Source organism: Setaria viridis, chromosome 4, assembly GCF_005286985.2.
Source record: "Setaria viridis chromosome 4, Setaria_viridis_v4.0, whole genome shotgun sequence".
Lineage (NCBI taxonomy): Eukaryota > Viridiplantae > Streptophyta > Magnoliopsida > Poales > Poaceae > Setaria > Setaria viridis.
Genome location: NC_048266.2, coordinates 25,639,669 through 25,656,661, shown reverse-complemented (window position 1 = coordinate 25,656,661; position 16,993 = coordinate 25,639,669). Strand labels below are relative to the sequence as shown.

The window sequence follows — 16,993 nt, the reverse complement described above, 5'->3', positions numbered from 1 at the left end:
CAACTTGCTTTTCTTTCGCAAGCGATTCACTGTAACTTGTAAAGCTTGTGGTTCCAGTGGAGGGACGCTAACAGGGAATGCGCTCGAGTGCTCGACGTTCTGGGACGTGATTGGATACCACCGTTAAAGTTTAGCACATGTCATATCAGATGTTTGGTACTAATTAAATATAATCTAATTACAAAATTAATTGCACAAATGAAATCTAATTCGCGAGGCGAATCTCTTAAACCTAATTAGTCCATAATTTAACAAAGTGGTGCTACAGTAACCATTGCTAATGATGGATTAATTAGCTTTAATAGATTTGTCTCGCGAATTAAACTCCATTTGTGCAATTAGTTTTGTAATTAGCTCATGTTTAGTCCTCCTAATTAGCATCCGAATATCCGATGTGACCCTGCTAAAGTTTAACACCTTGTATCCAAACACCCCTTTAGTCAGCTATATAAGTAGCTAGCCAATTTAACCACATTGACTGCTAACAGTTACTTAATGTAACTTTCAAATACGGAGTACATTTTGAAGCCATAAGGAATATTTAGATTGATCGCTCAAGTCTTTCACTTCCACTCAAAATAGTAGAAATTCCCTCCATGCTATTGAAAATTATACCACTTCCTTCATTATCATCAAAATTCTTCGGCTCCCTTCACCGCCACTACTTTAATTTTCCAATTCCTTCTATGCCATTACCATCCACCAGCTGTTAGGTAGATATTATCTTCAGCAGAAAAGACGATTATGCCCCTACCATGGAATGGGGTGAAATTTGCTTGAATTCCTTATATGCCGTTGCACATCTCAATCTAAGTGGACCCCACCTGCCATTCTCAAGGGCCTTATCCTCTTCCACCTTCTCCCGACCGTCCCCATCTTCTCCTCCGCCTCCCTCCCTGTTCCTGCCCCGCGCCGCCCCTGCGGATTTGAGGAGGCAGGCCGCAAGTGGAGGATCCAGTTCTTCCCCAACGGGGATCGCGCGGTGAATGCCGGCTTCATCTCCATCGTCCTCAAGGTTGAAGACGACGCGACCGCCGCCGCCGGGAAGGATAATAAAGATATCCTAGTCAAGTACCGGTTCTCCTTTGTGTGTCACCGGCGATTGCCTTTGTCATCTGGCGAGGTCACACGCATCCTCGCCGGCAGTCGCCACTGCCGGCAGCTGATCGTCAAGGACAAGCGCATCGTGAACTGACAGCATCACAAGGATGACGAGCGTGGCCTCGGTGGCTACCACCACCGCGAGGAACCCAACGAGGCCGATCGTCGGCGACATGTACCGATGGATGTCTCACACGGAGCTCAGCTCAAGCGTTAGCACATGCACGGGCAGCGGCGCGACAGCGAGCATGACGAGCGCGTACGCCCTCGCGCGCAGCCACCGGTTGATGGCGACGGCGGCCACGTCCCAGCATGCAGTAGTAGAGCAGCGGCATGTAGAGTGCGACGAGCGCGAGGAGCAGCGTGGTGGCGTACGCCAGGTACACGCAATGCCCAGCGCCGTCCGCGGCGTGTGCGAGCTGGCCTCGCCTGGGCTGGCCTGGGTACGCCACGACGGCGGCCGGCGTGGCGAGCACGAGAGCGCGCGCGGTGAGGAACAGCAGGCACGCGCGCAGAAGCAGGAGCACGGAGGCGAGCATCCCCTGCTCGGCGATGCCGTGCACGACGAGGGGGTACACGAGGCGCGGCGGGAGCATGGCGGCCCGGCCAAAGAACGGGAGGCGGAGCGCCTCGGCGGTGGCGGCCAGGAGCCCCGTGAAGAAGGCGAGCAGGAGGCGGGGGCCACGGAGCGACGGGCCGAGGTCGAGGATGCGGCGTAGACGGCCCTGCCACGCACGCGCGTCGAAGGAGACAAGTACGAATGACACCGCGACGACTGCGGCGGCGGCCACGAAGTCGGATGACGCGAGGAGGACGTGGCTGCGAGGAGGGTAGACTCCGCCGTGAGGAGGACGTGGTCGCGAGCTCGTCTACGCCGCCCCCGGGATAGGCTTCTGGGCAGCAGCGGTGGCTAAGCCGTCCCTGGACAGGCTCCCCGCGCCTGTGCCACCCTTCACCCGCGCCTCCGGAGCTGGAGCTCGGCTCCACCTGCGCCGACCCTCACCTCCGCTCGGCTGTGCCTCGACGTGGTCGAGAAGAGGTAGGGGCGCCGCCACTGGAGGACCCGCGGTCACGCCGTGGGGGAGAAAGGGGCAGGACCACCGCGTGCGCCCCAGGTGCTGATGGGTGCGGACTCACTACCATGGGTTGGCCACGCTCGTGCAGCGGCGCAGGTCGTCCTCCCAGTCAATGGAGGAGGGGCAATTTTGTCATTGGAAACAGATAAAAAACGCCCTCTACTATGTGGGCCCATGTGGGGCGAGTCATAGCTTAATGGCACATGATGGAATGGCATTTAGGGGAATGGAAATTTAAAATAGTGGCGACGAAGGGAAGCGGAGGATTTCAATGACCTTGAGGGAATTGCTATAATTTTTAGTGGCATCGAGGGAATTCTCTCGGAAAAAAAAACTGTAGACATCTACCATGGTACCACTAGGTACAGTGGTAATGGATTGTAGCCCTCATATATCCTTCACAATCCAACTCAGCCCTATCTATTTTTAGTTCAAAATTATATAATATTATGGTCTGAAAATCGTTAAATTTACTAGACTAAATTAGAGGACCCTTTGCCACATCCAGGCGACACGGTAATTTAGAATCTCCCACTTGCAAATTCTCTTGTAGTTAATGAAGGGAAAGCACATGTGTTGCTTTCAATTGTTCATTGATGAAATCAGTCTTACTCTGTTCCTTGCCGTTACCATCGTAATAATACAATGGTGATTTTCAGGCAAATACATCAGAGATCATCTCCAACGGCAGCATGCATGGCAAATTGGCGATCGCAGTGCAAATAGAGATTCATGTGAACAGATACAAGGATAACCATATGCATGACCATGCTTTGTCTTACTCCAATCTCTCACCTCAGATGCAGAGTTTTGCTTGACACACAGTGGCGGCTACTGGCTGAGCCGTACCGAGTAACTTGTCATATTTTTGCTCTGTTTTTTTGAGACTAGCATATGCGGCTTCAAGTGGCGTAGACTCACCTTCCATCCATCCCTTTTTGTCCCGGTTGACTTTGAACCCAGGACTAAAGCTCCACTTTAGTCCCAATTGTAACTGCTAGTGGGACGAGTGGACGTTTTGTCCCGGTTGGTGTGGGACTAAAGGTCCCCCTTGACCTTTAGTCCCGGTTGGAATTACCAGGACTATCTTTGGTAATTCCAACCGGGACTAAGGCAGGGCCTTTAGTCCTAGTTGGTAACACCAACCGGGATAAAACGTCCCTTTCCAGTTTTCACGTGGACCCACTCTCTCCACCTTATCTCTTCTCCTCCAGCGGCCTCTCCCTTATCTCTTCTCTCTCGCTGCAGATCTCCCACGCCGCCCCCTCCCCTCCCTCTCTTCTCTCTACCTGTTGCCCCCTCCCCTCCTGCCGCCCCCCCTTCCCTCCCTCTCCCGCTGCCGCTGCCCCCTCCCCTTTCCTCTCCCGCCTCCTCCCCCTCTGCTGCCCCTCCCCTTCCCTCTCTGCTCGCCCCTCACTAGCAGTGAGGAGCGTCAGTGGGGTGAGATGTGGGGCAATGGCTGGCGCGGGCGGCCCAAGTAGGCGGGCGAGCGGCGGCCTTTTTTTTTTGCAACCTTTTTAAGTTCCGGTTGGTTTTACTAAAACCAACCGGGACCAATGATCCGGGACTAAAGGATCCCCTTTGTCTCGAAACTTAGTTTTGGTTGGATTTTCAGGATTTATGGCCCTATCCAACTGGGACTAAAGGCTCATTTTCCACCAGTGAATGATAGAAGACTAGAAGTTAACATTTTTAGTCTTAGAGGGAAGGCAATGATTCTGCGAATAAGGAGCAGTCAACCTTTCCTCTGCAGTCTGGAAAAAGCTCCAAAGTGGAAGTGTGTGATGAGGTGCAAAACTTGGTGAGGAGCTGAGGGCACATGCGTTTCTCCTCCAGTTTCCATGATGCATTGCCAATTATCGTAATACAACGACGTGAATCTTGAACAAATCAGTTTGTTTATCAGCAAACGGTCCAGCCGCAAAAAAAATAAATAAAAAATCAGATGATCCCTAGGTGTTGGTCTGACAGTAGGAGGGATGATTCCATGCATGCACACAGTGTCTGCAGAGTGCAAACCTACGTGAGTTCATCCAGTATCCATGTTTTGCTCCTTCCGTGTTTCATATTCCTCTTCAATACTTCGTTTCAAAAAAAAAAGTTGCCTCTTCAATTGTCACGCCAACCGTATCGTTTCAGGGACATAAAAGTTTACTTGCAATTTGCAATTGAGAATAAGGTTAATTTCTATAATAATACTATACTCGCCAACTGTGACAGGGAAGCAGACATGAAACTGCCCGGTACATAGTAGCTCGTTAGAGCTTATAACTGATATGATAATTTCTGACTGAGACGTTAAGTACATAATTATTAATTCCACACGAATATTGTTCCTCGTAGATACTGAGTTATTGCATTATTCATAAGATGTCAAGCTTGAGTTCTTGACAATTAGAACAGATCGATCAGGTGTGTGTTTGCATGAGAAAACATCAAATCATAATCATTTATCTAAGGGTAGGTTACTCTCCCAATCTTTTTCTCCAACACAGTGTGCATCCACTGCCAGAAACCAGCAGGCTCCTGACGGGGTTTCTTGGGCCGACGGGAGCTTGGAGGTAGGCACACAAAAACTCCCCAACGAGCCCAGCCCGACAGGAACCCACCATTTCACTCCCGAAACCCTATCTTCTTTCCCCAACTCAAGCCTCGTCTCGCAGCTCCTGGCCGCCGCCAATTCAGATAAATCATGTTTACAATGTTTTGGGCTTGATATCACATTAATATTGATGAAAAGAAAGAATTGTGCTTTTGTATTTTGTTGCTTGTCAAACATATAGTTATTTCTATTTGACTTACTTACTCACGGTGTGCATACAGGAATTTCTACTGCTATTCATCTGCATTAACTGAGCCAACCTCTGAATAGCAACTTAGTTGCTCAGGTGCCGAACTCAGGTAAAGCATCTTATTTACTATAACTCCTACTGCGTGTTCAGCTCTGGAGTTAAGCAAACAGTTCTGTGCAACTTATACCAGGCATCTTATTTGTGTTAATTCCTGTTGTGTGTTCAGCAGTGGGAAAGAACTAGTTTTCAGATAATTAGTAGTTTTCCTATTTGTTCAAATCTGTTAATCCAATCTACCCGGACATATGTCTAATACGTGTTGTTAGTTCAAGGATGCAGTTAGTTTCAATGTGAACAAGTAGATCAGAACTTCTTTTCTTATATTAACTAGTTCAGAAGTTATCTCTATTTAAACATGTACAAATTTAAGGCCCTTTTTTGCACCAAAAATATAACAACACGTCTTTACTTTGTTCTGAATCAAACTGAACTCTTGTATGGTTAGTGATCAGTTTTTGTTTGTTGTTGGGTTCAAGAATTTATAAAGGGCAATTGAACTTGATATTGGCAGCAGACTGAATTGATACTTTCATCATTACTAATTCTTTTCTGTTCTGACAATTTGAATATTAGCTGCTGTCTGATTCATTTAATTGTCACTTGGTCAGGTACAAAAATACATTGGGTTGGAGCTAGCAGAGTGTCATCTTGCTTCAGTTCAACTTCAAGGTGACCTTCAGTTGCCCTTAGTTTACTTGACGAGCCTGGGAGTCATGTATACAAGGAGTTATATATAATTTAAAGCAATAATATGAAGCCCTTTTTAGATCTGGAAGGATGTATATTTAGTGGAGTTCTTATTTATTCATCTCATTCCAATAGCTTGTTGGATGCCAATCGGATCTAACCAGACTTTTGCTGCAGAGACTGAGACATGAGAAATTGTAATTACATATGCTGCAGCAGATTTTAATTTTTTTTTACCTTTGTTCAATGGTTTCCATACTGTCAGGAACTGCTCAATTTTTATTCGGCTAGCTAGGCTAGCCGTCAGGAACTGCCGTCAGGAATCTATTGCTGTCGGCCATCCGACAGGAAAGACTTCCTGACTATGGGCTCTGTCGGCCAATTCCTGACGGTTTTTCAGTGTTTCCTGACGGTTTTTGGCTGTCAGGAGTTTGCCGCTCTCTGGTAGTGATCCCAGCAGCTCGAGATGGTTTGTGGATCCCACATGCACCAAAGTATTCTTCTGGGAAGCTATTTGACTTTGGTCACCTACTAGTTTCTATACACAAAAATTTGGAGAAGAAGGAAGCATACTTATGGTATAGAGAGTTCTATCAGATATGACATCAGACTGTAGTGTGCATTGCAAATTGGTGATCGAAGTCCATGGTGAGATCTGTGCAAAACAATCGAAATGTGATATGGATAATCATATCCACCATTTTTTGTTTTGCTCCAACCTCTCACATACCAATCTCCATTGGTATGGCAAAGTAAAAAACAACTATAAGATGCAGAGTTTGGTTGGACCTATACAGAGTGGTGATTGGCAAAGCCTTACCACGGAGTGCTTTATCTTGATTAGCAAAGCCTTACCACGGAGCGCTTTATCTTACCTTTGTCGTGTATTTTACTTTGCCCTAATAGCTTACTACTCTCTCCATCCCAAAATACTATTTGTTTTGTCTTTTCTAGGTACATAATTTTTCTACGTATCTAGACATATACTATGTCTAGATACATATCAAAAGCTGTGTACCTAGAAAAGCCAAAACGAATAGTAATTTGGAACGAAGGGAGTAGCATATAGCCTACTTCTGAGTGCTTCAAGCACTCAATCCATTCCAAATTGTAGGTCGTTTTAACTTTTCTAGGTTCATATATATATTCTAAGTTCATATATATTATTATGCGTGCATAATAATATATAGAAAAGTCAAAACGACATGCATGCATAATAATATATATAATAATATATATGAACCTAGAAAAGTTAAAACTACTTCCGTTCTAAATTGTAGATCGTTTTGACTTTTTTAGGTTTATATATATTATTATGCATCTAGATTTAGTGTATGTCTACATGCATAATAATATCTATGAACGTAGAAAAGTCAAAACGACCTACAATTTGGAATGGAGGAGTAGTATATATACACAGAGAGTGAGGAAGCAAATGTAGGCACTAACATGAAAGTGACATTTTCAGTCAGCCAAGGAGGGAAATAATAACAATGCTGCATATAGGTGGCAAATTTTGCTTTGCACACATAGGAAAGCTCCAACCGGGTCGATCAAAGTGGCATTAAGTGTATGAAGGTTAAGAAACTTGGTAAGGGGATTTTTTGTCTCTCCTTTTTTCAGATCCCATGCCAATTATCATCGCAACAACGTGAATAAGCGAGTTTGTTTCAGCAGTTCAGGACATAGCATCTTCAGCACATGGCCCAATGCAACAATTTCGTACGCAATGCATGCCTTGTTCGCCCTACATGGCTCCTAGAGCTGACTAGATCAGGTTGTTGTCATGTAGCTCTATGGGGCCTACCAAGTTTCCCAAAAAATGTTTCCAGCAGTTTGTACCAAATCTTTGGCAGTTCCACGGAACATACCATTTGCGTCAGGGCTACCGCAATAACCGATAATTGATAATTTTATATTTTATTGGAGCTCTTTTTGCAAGATCTCAGAGTCAAATTATTGCGAAATAAGCATCAACGTAGAGCATGATAGCTATAATTTTGTTGAAGAGCATGATTCTTCATCTGCCTTGTTTATTATCTGATTAATTCAAACAATACAGTGACATGGTCTGTTACTCTGTTTCTGTTTTGTTGAGGTTGAACCATAGCCTAGTTTTGGATAAGCCAATGCAGTGACATGGTCTAATCAAGACAGAAAATCCTGAGAGTGTCGCAAACATAATGTCAAATTATATAAGTGGTGTACAATGGGTAGTTATTGTTGACCTTTTTCATTCATTTCTGTTTCATTTCATCTTTTTTTCTTTGAACGAATAGTATGCTACTTTAACTCAAAAGAAAAAGGATCTAATATGGAGGCTGGCCTATTCGTCTTCTCCCCTACTCCCACCATCCCATAAAGAATGCAATTTTAGTTTACCCTTAAGTCAAACTTTTCAACTTTTACCAAATTGATAACAAAGGGTGTCAACTTTAAATGCACAAAATAGGTATATTATGAAAATATATTTCACAACAAATCTAGCAATAGTTATTTTGTATCATAAGTCGTCGTTATATATTTTTGTATAAATTTGGTCAAACTTGAGATTGTTTGACTTAGGACAAAACTAGAATTGCATTCTTTTTGGGATGGAGGGAGCAGCTCATAACTGCAGTTGCGGCCATTTAAGTAACAATTTATTTACATATAACATATAGAGTTAAGATACAACAAATATAAGTGTAAAGATACACATGTGTATACTTAAGTTCTACAGAAGACCCGATGTATAACCATTTGATTGAGTTCATTAGCGAATTGGCCAATAGATATTTAGAATTCATGAATTTTGTTTTAAAATAATATTGCAACTAATCTAGCCGCGCTATTTATGCGGGCCACCTTATTAGTTTTATAAAAGTAAAGATATACTATGTGTAGTCTTTTGTTGTAGCAAGAACTACCCATGCTGTCATCAAATAGCAGTGACTGCAAATACGGAAAGAAAACCGGCAAATCATAGTAGATTAGTAGAAATTTTATAGATGGCCCATGAAACTTGGGAATGACATTGGAAACTTTTTACTCATATTTTTCATTGATTATCACAAACTTGGCAAGTTATTGACATTTCATTAAGTTGACCAATCTGAACTGTTGGAAATGGAAAAGAGGATATTCCCTAAACTCAAAGTTTCTGTTAATCTTGTAAACTTCATCGGGCAGCACACTATGTTTATGCTGTGTGCATTGGACTTCTTTTCTCCGATGTGGTATGTTGAATGTATGGATTATATGGGGCTAAAGGGAGAAGATTTGCTATGCATCTCGAGTGCCAACAAGGTTGCATTGTCATGCATATCAAATATGGCATCTTTTTCATCACCCGACGAGATCAAAGCTATATGGATCGAGGTCCATAGATCTCTAGCTCTTTATGGTTCGCAGTCTCTCTTGCTCTCTATGGTTTGCTGTTACCTATGAGCAGGAGAGTTCGAGTGGTGCTGTAAAGGTCTTCTTTGGAGATGGCCTCCAACAGAAGCATGCAGGGAAAACTGGGGTCACAGTGCAATCAGAGCAGAGATCTATGTGAACACTCATAAGGACAAGCTGATGTGAATGGCCATGGCCATGCTTTGTTTTGCTCCAATCACTCACCTGCCGATCGAGTTCACGGCGATTGCCAAATAAAGCCACACCCAGAAACCGCCATGCTGTTTATCTTTATCTTTATATATGGAGACTTAAAGTGAGCAAACTCCACTTTCAGACATGGAAAGTGTGGCACTGGATCCCACGCATGTCAATAACTATTCATTTTAGATTTTCTAGATATATAACTTGTGCTACGTATTTAGACATACATATATATAGGTACATAACAAAATCTACGTATCTAGAAAAGTCAAAACGAATAGTAATTTGGGATAGTAATTTGGGACGGAGGGAGTAGTTGTATGTCAAGACTGCAAAACATTATGAGTACATGCATGCATTTTTCCCTTCAGTTTTCATATTCCTTACCAATTACTCCCTTATCCCCAAATTACTATTCGTTTTGGTTTTCTAGATACACATTTATGTACCTAGAAAAATCAAAGTAATTTGGGACGGAGTGAGTATCATCCAAAAAGTGTGCTGAATTGGTGAGTTTCAGGCTTTCTGCCGTTCAGTTTGGCATTATTAGCACTGGCCACTGGGCCCTGCTGCATTGTTTCAACGCAACCATTCAGAACATACACGACGCCTTAGCCGACCTTAGGTTTCGCTTACATGGCTAGCTCCTCCCTAAGCAAACTAGACGGGTCGCTGTCCAAAGGAAAATTGCAAAAATTGTTTCCCAGGCTCCAGCAATTCTTATCTCCAAATTTTACACAGTTGTACACAGTTGAAAGAAACTATCGTCCGTGTGTTAGGGCTGAGCAAGGTTGTCACTGGTAGTATCGACGTTGGGTTCGGGATCGATACGGAGTGTAGGATCGTTAGAAAGGATCGTTAGAATCGCATGGGATTGGGATACAGAGCTGCTGGCGCCTGCACATGCTGCACTACTGCATGGGGAGGGCAGTCGCTCAATTATTAGAAGGCAAGCGCAACCAACGAATCGTCCTGGCGAGTGGCTATCTGCAGGAATCCGTTCTCCAAAAGTCTAAATTTCTTCGCTCAAGTAGGATAAAGTCAAAATAACCTCTTAAACTATTGTTTGGTTCAATTTAATTATCCCACAACTATGTCAATTGGTCCATTTTACCCCTTAACAAGATTTATCTTTTTTTTATCCATGCACAAGAGAAGATTTAAGTTAAAATTTTGTAGGGTAGTGGACGTCATAACCTATGTTAAAATAATATATTATAATTTTTCATCATTACTCGTTTACAATTATATGTCTCTCAAGTTAATTATTAATGTCCTAGCCTATCAAAATAATGATAAAAATATTACATAACCTATTTTTTTAACAAGCTTAAAACTCCACTTGTGCATGGAGATTTTTTTTTATCAAGGGTAAATTAGATGATGAATTTAGTTGTGGGGGTAAATTGAAAAAAATAGTTTAGTGGGTTATTCGGATTTTGACCGTACCTGCAGGGAGTAATTTAGATTTTTTTTCTTTTTTAGTTATTTGCATTAAGATTTAGCAGTTCCTTTGCTGCATTACGACTACTACTTAAATGCTGCAAGCTAGACAACATGTGTACTCGAACACTTTCTGTACGTCATGGATACTATTCTTATTCTATGTTCTTATATGGAATGGTTACATATAACTTGTTGTAAATATATTTTTCATATGACAAACATTAAATTTAACTTAAAACAGAAAATTTTGTAGGATCCTGATACTACGATCCGACCCTGCTTGGAGAAAAAGATCCTACCTGAGATCCCGCACCTAAGGCCCTGTTTAGTTCCGTCCAAAATCCCAACTTTGGTACTATGTAAAAAGAAGATTCCTCATCACATCAAACTTGCGGTACATGCATGGAGTAGTGAATGTAGAGGAAATCAAAAACTAATTGCACAGTTTTGTTGTACTTTGCGAGACGAATTTTTTGAGCCTAATTAGTCAATATTTGGACAATAATTCACAAATACAAACGAAATGCTACAGTTACGCTACAGGCCTAAGTCCTAACAACCCAGGGGCTGACAGCAATATACTATGAAATGAGCACAAAGATAGAGCATATGCTGGCTAATATTTTGTCGAAGAACATGCTTCATTCTGTCTTGTCTTCCTGAATTGATTTAAATTATAGAGCTCTTTTGCGGTACACAATACTACTACGTAGTGGTATCTAGTATATAAAAGATCTAACCATCAATTATTAAGGGTAATTTAGTCATAATTATCCAGTGGAAGGGTCAGATCCAATTTTTTCGGATCAAATTAGTCCCCTGTACCACTATCGTGCATTACGGAGTTCTTCCCGGTGTTGCCACCATCCCAGGCGCCGGCCCTTCCGCCGTCGAGATGACTCAGCGAAGTCGCCAACGTTGCGGGCTTGCCACGAACGGAGCTTTACTGCCGACGCTGCCGCAGCCTCGTGTCTCCCGCGGCGCCGACTCGCCGCCACGCTGACGCAGCCAAAGCCTGGAGCCTCCACCGTCTGGTGTCGTGAGCCTGTGACATCTCCCCGTCGGTGTGCCACAAGCCCGTAGTGCAGCCCTGGAAGAGCCGATTGAATTTCTAGCGTGCGTGGCTCGGCACGACTAGTCCTCGTAGGCGCCATGAGGCTTTCCCGACGAATCGAGCACTGGCCAGTCGTGCAGCACCTCCTTGTGCGCGACGCAACCGCCCTGCTGTGCAGCACCTACCCCTCGATGCCGGCACTGGTCTGCATCCTTTGGCATCATCATCGGTACCCTCCGGCTGCGGGCAGTTTGTTCACAGTTCCAGGGCTGACGCAGGCGGCCTAGCAACTTGGAACAGTGACTGAGGCAATGTCGACTTGCCTTGCCTCTTTCATTGCTCAGGTCAATAGGCCATGGATTTTGTCAAGAATGTTGTACATTAGTTTTGAGAAACTATAAGATGGAATAATGGATATATAGTGCAAAACTACAAATAGGTCGTGTGGGTGTGTAGTTTCAGTTCTTGTGGATTTAACAGCAGCATACCACAGAAGCTGATGCAGTCATTGTATCTCTTGATTGTCCGAAGGTAAAAAATATTCAAAAAAGCACAGATAATAACAAGACATATATCACATGCTTTACTTGTGTATGCAGACCATGGTCGAGGTGAAGTTTAAGATCTACGTGAATGCAAATAATTCCCTGTGCAGTATCCTCAAGGTTGCTTAGTTTCCCTTCCTTAACAAAGAGACGATGGTCGCAGCTTGCAATCACTAGAAGAATGTTAACTTGTATTGGTTTCAGTTTTGAAAGGCCAAGGAGTGGAATGCTTGGAGGTGAGCCAAATGAACCCATGGATACAGTGCCTGTTGTTTTATTTCAGCTTTCATTTTGAGATGAAATTTAAGGCAAGAGCCAAACTCCAGCATGGAGGATAGGAGCAGGTGTTGTAACAACTCACTGTACTGGTGTCAAATGTAACATTTGATTCCTTCATTTGTTTAATGAATTTAGAGATGGGGGAATAAAAGAAATATGTTAGACGAACTGCAAATGGGATTGCTAGTTGTTGTCTGTCCTGTGCTTTTCCTTGTAAGACTAATGGCTGCTCTGTTTGGTATTCTAATAAGTTACAGCGCAAGCTCACAAGTCACAACGCCCAAATGTAGTGTGGTGCAGATTGCAACCATTAATTAGCCAGGAGTTACTTCGCATCATGACATGATTGTCACCAACATCTTGTTACAATGGAAACAAATCAAATCTACGTGAATGTAAGAAAGTGTAGATATAGGCCTTGAAACTTGGCGCATTGGCTAGTACTGCTGGTTTCACGGTGAAGTGAACATGATTAAATCTCACATGGACAGTAGTACTAGTAATTGACAACATCCTGGGTTCTGAAGGATCGAAATGTCGTCTCATTCATAGAGATCCAAGCTCACGGCAGCTAAATGAAATAAAACAGAAACAGAGTCTAGAAGTAGAGGTTGCAGCGATGGAGAACGCCAAGGTGGTGATGAGAAACTGAGGAAGGCATAGTGGATGGCCTAACTTGGTGAGGTAGCCCACGAGCGGTTCCTGGTAGGGCATCTCGACGCCAGCTGCAGGCACAATGTCCCTGCCTAACTTGTGCATCTGCAACCTGTCAGCGGCAGTGCGAGTGTGAACTTGTGGCGGCTGCGCTGGTAGAGGAAACTGATAAGGCAGCGGAGGTGCGGCACGCCGGCGTCCTAGATGCCAAGGTGCGTGAGGGAAAGCAGCCCTGCGGGCGCCCAAAGGTTGCGGCACTGGAGGCGCGCGGGTAGGGAGCTGAGGCGATGGCGGAGAGGACATCAGCAACATCGCCGGCGGCGACGGTCATCACCGATAGAAGGGAGAGGAGAAATCAAATGAGATTCCAACCAATTTGTTATAGTAAATGAAATGATGTCTAATTCTAACTTCCTATAACTTTATTGTTGTGTCAAAAGAAAATTACAATGATCCTGTATAATCTTGTACCACCTATGCCACTAATAAACTTTTGAGGTATATCTCTCCATTTTAGAGCTGGTGCATTCCCAGCTCGATGTGGATATCCACGTCGCCCAATAACCCGTAAATCGTCCAATCAACCGATCTCGTGATATTGGCCGTCCGATGCGGATCGGTCGGATCCCTCACCCAGCTACCCGCAAACCTAATTGTTCGCGAATCTCTCGAACCCCTCGAGTCTCGGCTGATGAGCGACGTCTCTCGGCCCGACGATCCGGCACACTCTCCCGGCGTAATCGCCGCCTGCCCGCATTCTCATCTGCCCCGCCGCCTCCTCTGCTCCATGCTGTCGCCTGTCCACCCTGCGAGCCCCTCCGTGTCGCTGGCTCGGGGCAGGCAGGCGGCGGCTTGCGACGAGCTTGCGAGCACGGACGCGCTCTGGGTCCGCTCCAGTGCTCCCGCTAGGCGGCGGGCCCCTCTGATGCGGGGCAAGGCGCGCTGCGAGATGAGTTGCGGCCCCATCGCCGCGCGCGGCGCTGTGGTGCCTGGGCACGCCGCGCCCATGGTCTTCTCGCAACGCGCGCGCTTCCGCGGACATTAGCCGTACCTGCGGTAGCGTCGGGATCTCCAGACGTTCGTCGCCGTCGGGCTCCTAGTGATTGAATCGACACATCCCTGGCTGCCTCCTCTCTTCGTGCAGCTCCCCTACCATGCTGTTTGCTTATAGAATGTGAAAAAAGGGGGGGTTCAAAAAACAGATTTTTTATTGCGGCTGCAACGGCGAAAAACATCAAAGGGAAACTTGACGGGCTCGCCGAGCATTCTAAGCTGGAGTGTGCAGCTGAAGTCCTGCCCTGCTTATTTCTCTATTTAACTGCTTCAATGGTCCCGGCTCTGCTTTGCTCTGAATGACGCAAAACATTGTGCTTCCAGTAAAATTGATTATTGGCTGTTCTGAATGCTTTTTTGCGGTGCTGCACACTAGCTATTTGTTGGAATGCTTCTGTGAGTATTGCATTATTTGAACCTGGTGAGCTAGCATTGTAACGGCCAAGTACAGATATCACCGAATTAGTGCCTCCTTTCATATTCTTAAGTCTTAATAGGAGCTTTTTTTTTTTATGAAACAGGAGGGGAAAGTCCCCTGCTGGTTATATATTATGTATAAGAGAAGAAGAGCAAACAAATTGTCCAGTACAGTTCAAGAAACAAAGAAAGAGAGGAAAAAAATCATAAAGATTACAAAATATGCTCTAGCCATTCTACCATTGGTTGCTTCCATTCCTCTTTTACGCGAAGCACAACCTGCGTAAAGACCGTCTTGAATCTCAACATGGCACTATGGACTGATGGAGTGATTCCTTTGAATATCCAGTCATTCCTTTCCATCCAAATACACCAGCTCATGAGAATAATGACTTCCATGAAGAATTTAACTTGAAGCTGAATTTTGAAGCTATTTAGGATATTATAGGGCTCTTCTGTCAAATTTGCAAACAGGCTAATATTGATCCAACATTCCTGAGCAAAAGGACACTCAAGGAGAAGATGGAACAATGTTTCTTCTCTGTTATGCGTGCATAGGACACAGGAGTAAGAAGGCAAATCCATATGCTTCCTTCGAAGAACATTCCTTGTACTCAATCTGTCTTTGAGAAGCAACCAGAAAAAGAATTTGTGTTTGCTTTGGCATTTAGATTTCCAAAGCCACCGAAAAACTGGATGAACATGGTGATGTCCTGTTAGTGTTTTATATGCTTTTGATGACGAGAAATGTTGATTGCCCCAAATATATGTCCAGCAGTCTTGCTCTTCATTTGTGGAGATAAATTCCAAATCAGCAGCTAATTGTAGCAATTGATCCATGGCTAGGGGAGTTAGAGGCAAATTGAAGAGCTGTTGTAAATCTGTTAGCACATAAGCCTACCTGAGAGATATGTCTTCCTTTCTAGTAAATGAGTAGAGTTGTGGATATGCTTGAGCAGGAACCTTATTGTTCCACAGATCATGCCAAAGTAAACATGTTAGTCCATTGCCAACTGTTACTGACGCTGAACCCTTAAATTTATCCATGAGCTTGACAATGTCTCTCCACCAAAAAGAGCCTTTTCTTACTCGTCCTGGCAGTCTACCATGAGCATAATGTTTCTCCCAAATCAGATGAACCCATGGAATATCTGCTCGGTTGAAGAATTTGTGTAGATATTTGAGTAGAAGAGCTTCATTTTGAGTTTTCAGATTTAAAACACCAAGGCCACCCTCTTTCTTTGGCAGGTATACCAGCTCCCAGGCAGCTTTGGGTGGTTGCCTATTATTTATATCAGATTTTCTCCAGAGGCAGCATTTTCTATATTTATCCACCTGTTTGTACACTGTCTTATGTAATAAGAAAGTGCACATATGAAACATGGGCATAGCTGTGAAAATTGAATTTGTTAGCTGAAGCCTTCCTGCATCTGATAAAAAATTTGATATGGTTACCAATCTTCTCTCACATCTGGATACCATTGGAAGAAACTCTTCAATCCTGGGTTTAGTGAGACCCAGGGGTAGCCCTAGGTAAGTAAAAAGGAAACCACCTGTGGCACATCCAAAGGTTTGTGATAAGAACTGCAATCTATCTTCTGTGATATTAATAGGCACCATCATTGATTTAGAGAAGTTAACTTTCAGACTAGTAGATGCTGCAAAATTCTGCAGAAGCTGTTTCAAGTGTAGGAGCTGAGTGGGGCAGCCCTCCATAATTATTAGGGTGTCATCTGCATATTGTAGGATAGGGAAAGCTTGACTGTATACCAAAGGGATAGGGAGGTGCAGATGACCTTGCTCTTTTGAGAGGTTAAGTATAGATTGCAGAAGATCTGCTCCCAAAACAAATAGAAGAGGAGATAGAGGATCCCCTTGATGAACTCCTCTTTTACAACTGAATCTTTTGCCAGGGACACCATTCAAGAGTATGGAAGATGTGCCTGATCCAAATATCCGCTCCATCCACTGGATCCATTTATCTCCAAAACCTTTCTGTTGCATGATTGACAGCATAGCTTTGTGTTCAATTTTGTCAAAGGCCTTCTCAAAGTCAAGCTTAAGTATGATTATCTCTTTTCTGGATTTGTGGCATAAATGTAGGTACTCAAACGCCTAGGCTAAGCAATCTTGTATGGTTCTTGATTTAATGAAACTATATTGATTTGCATGAATAAGTGACTGGATTACCTTTTGTAGTCTGTTGGCCAAAAGCTTTGTTATAAGCTTCATGGATGTGTTTAGGAG

At 44.0% G+C, this 16,993-nt stretch overlaps 1 pseudogene; it reads right to left on the bottom strand.

Moving 5' to 3' along the window:
* Positions 1-445: 445 nt before the first annotated feature.
* On the bottom strand, positions 446-12,025 carry LOC117853557 (uncharacterized; annotated as a pseudogene).
* Positions 12,026-16,993: the final 4,968 nt, after the last annotated feature.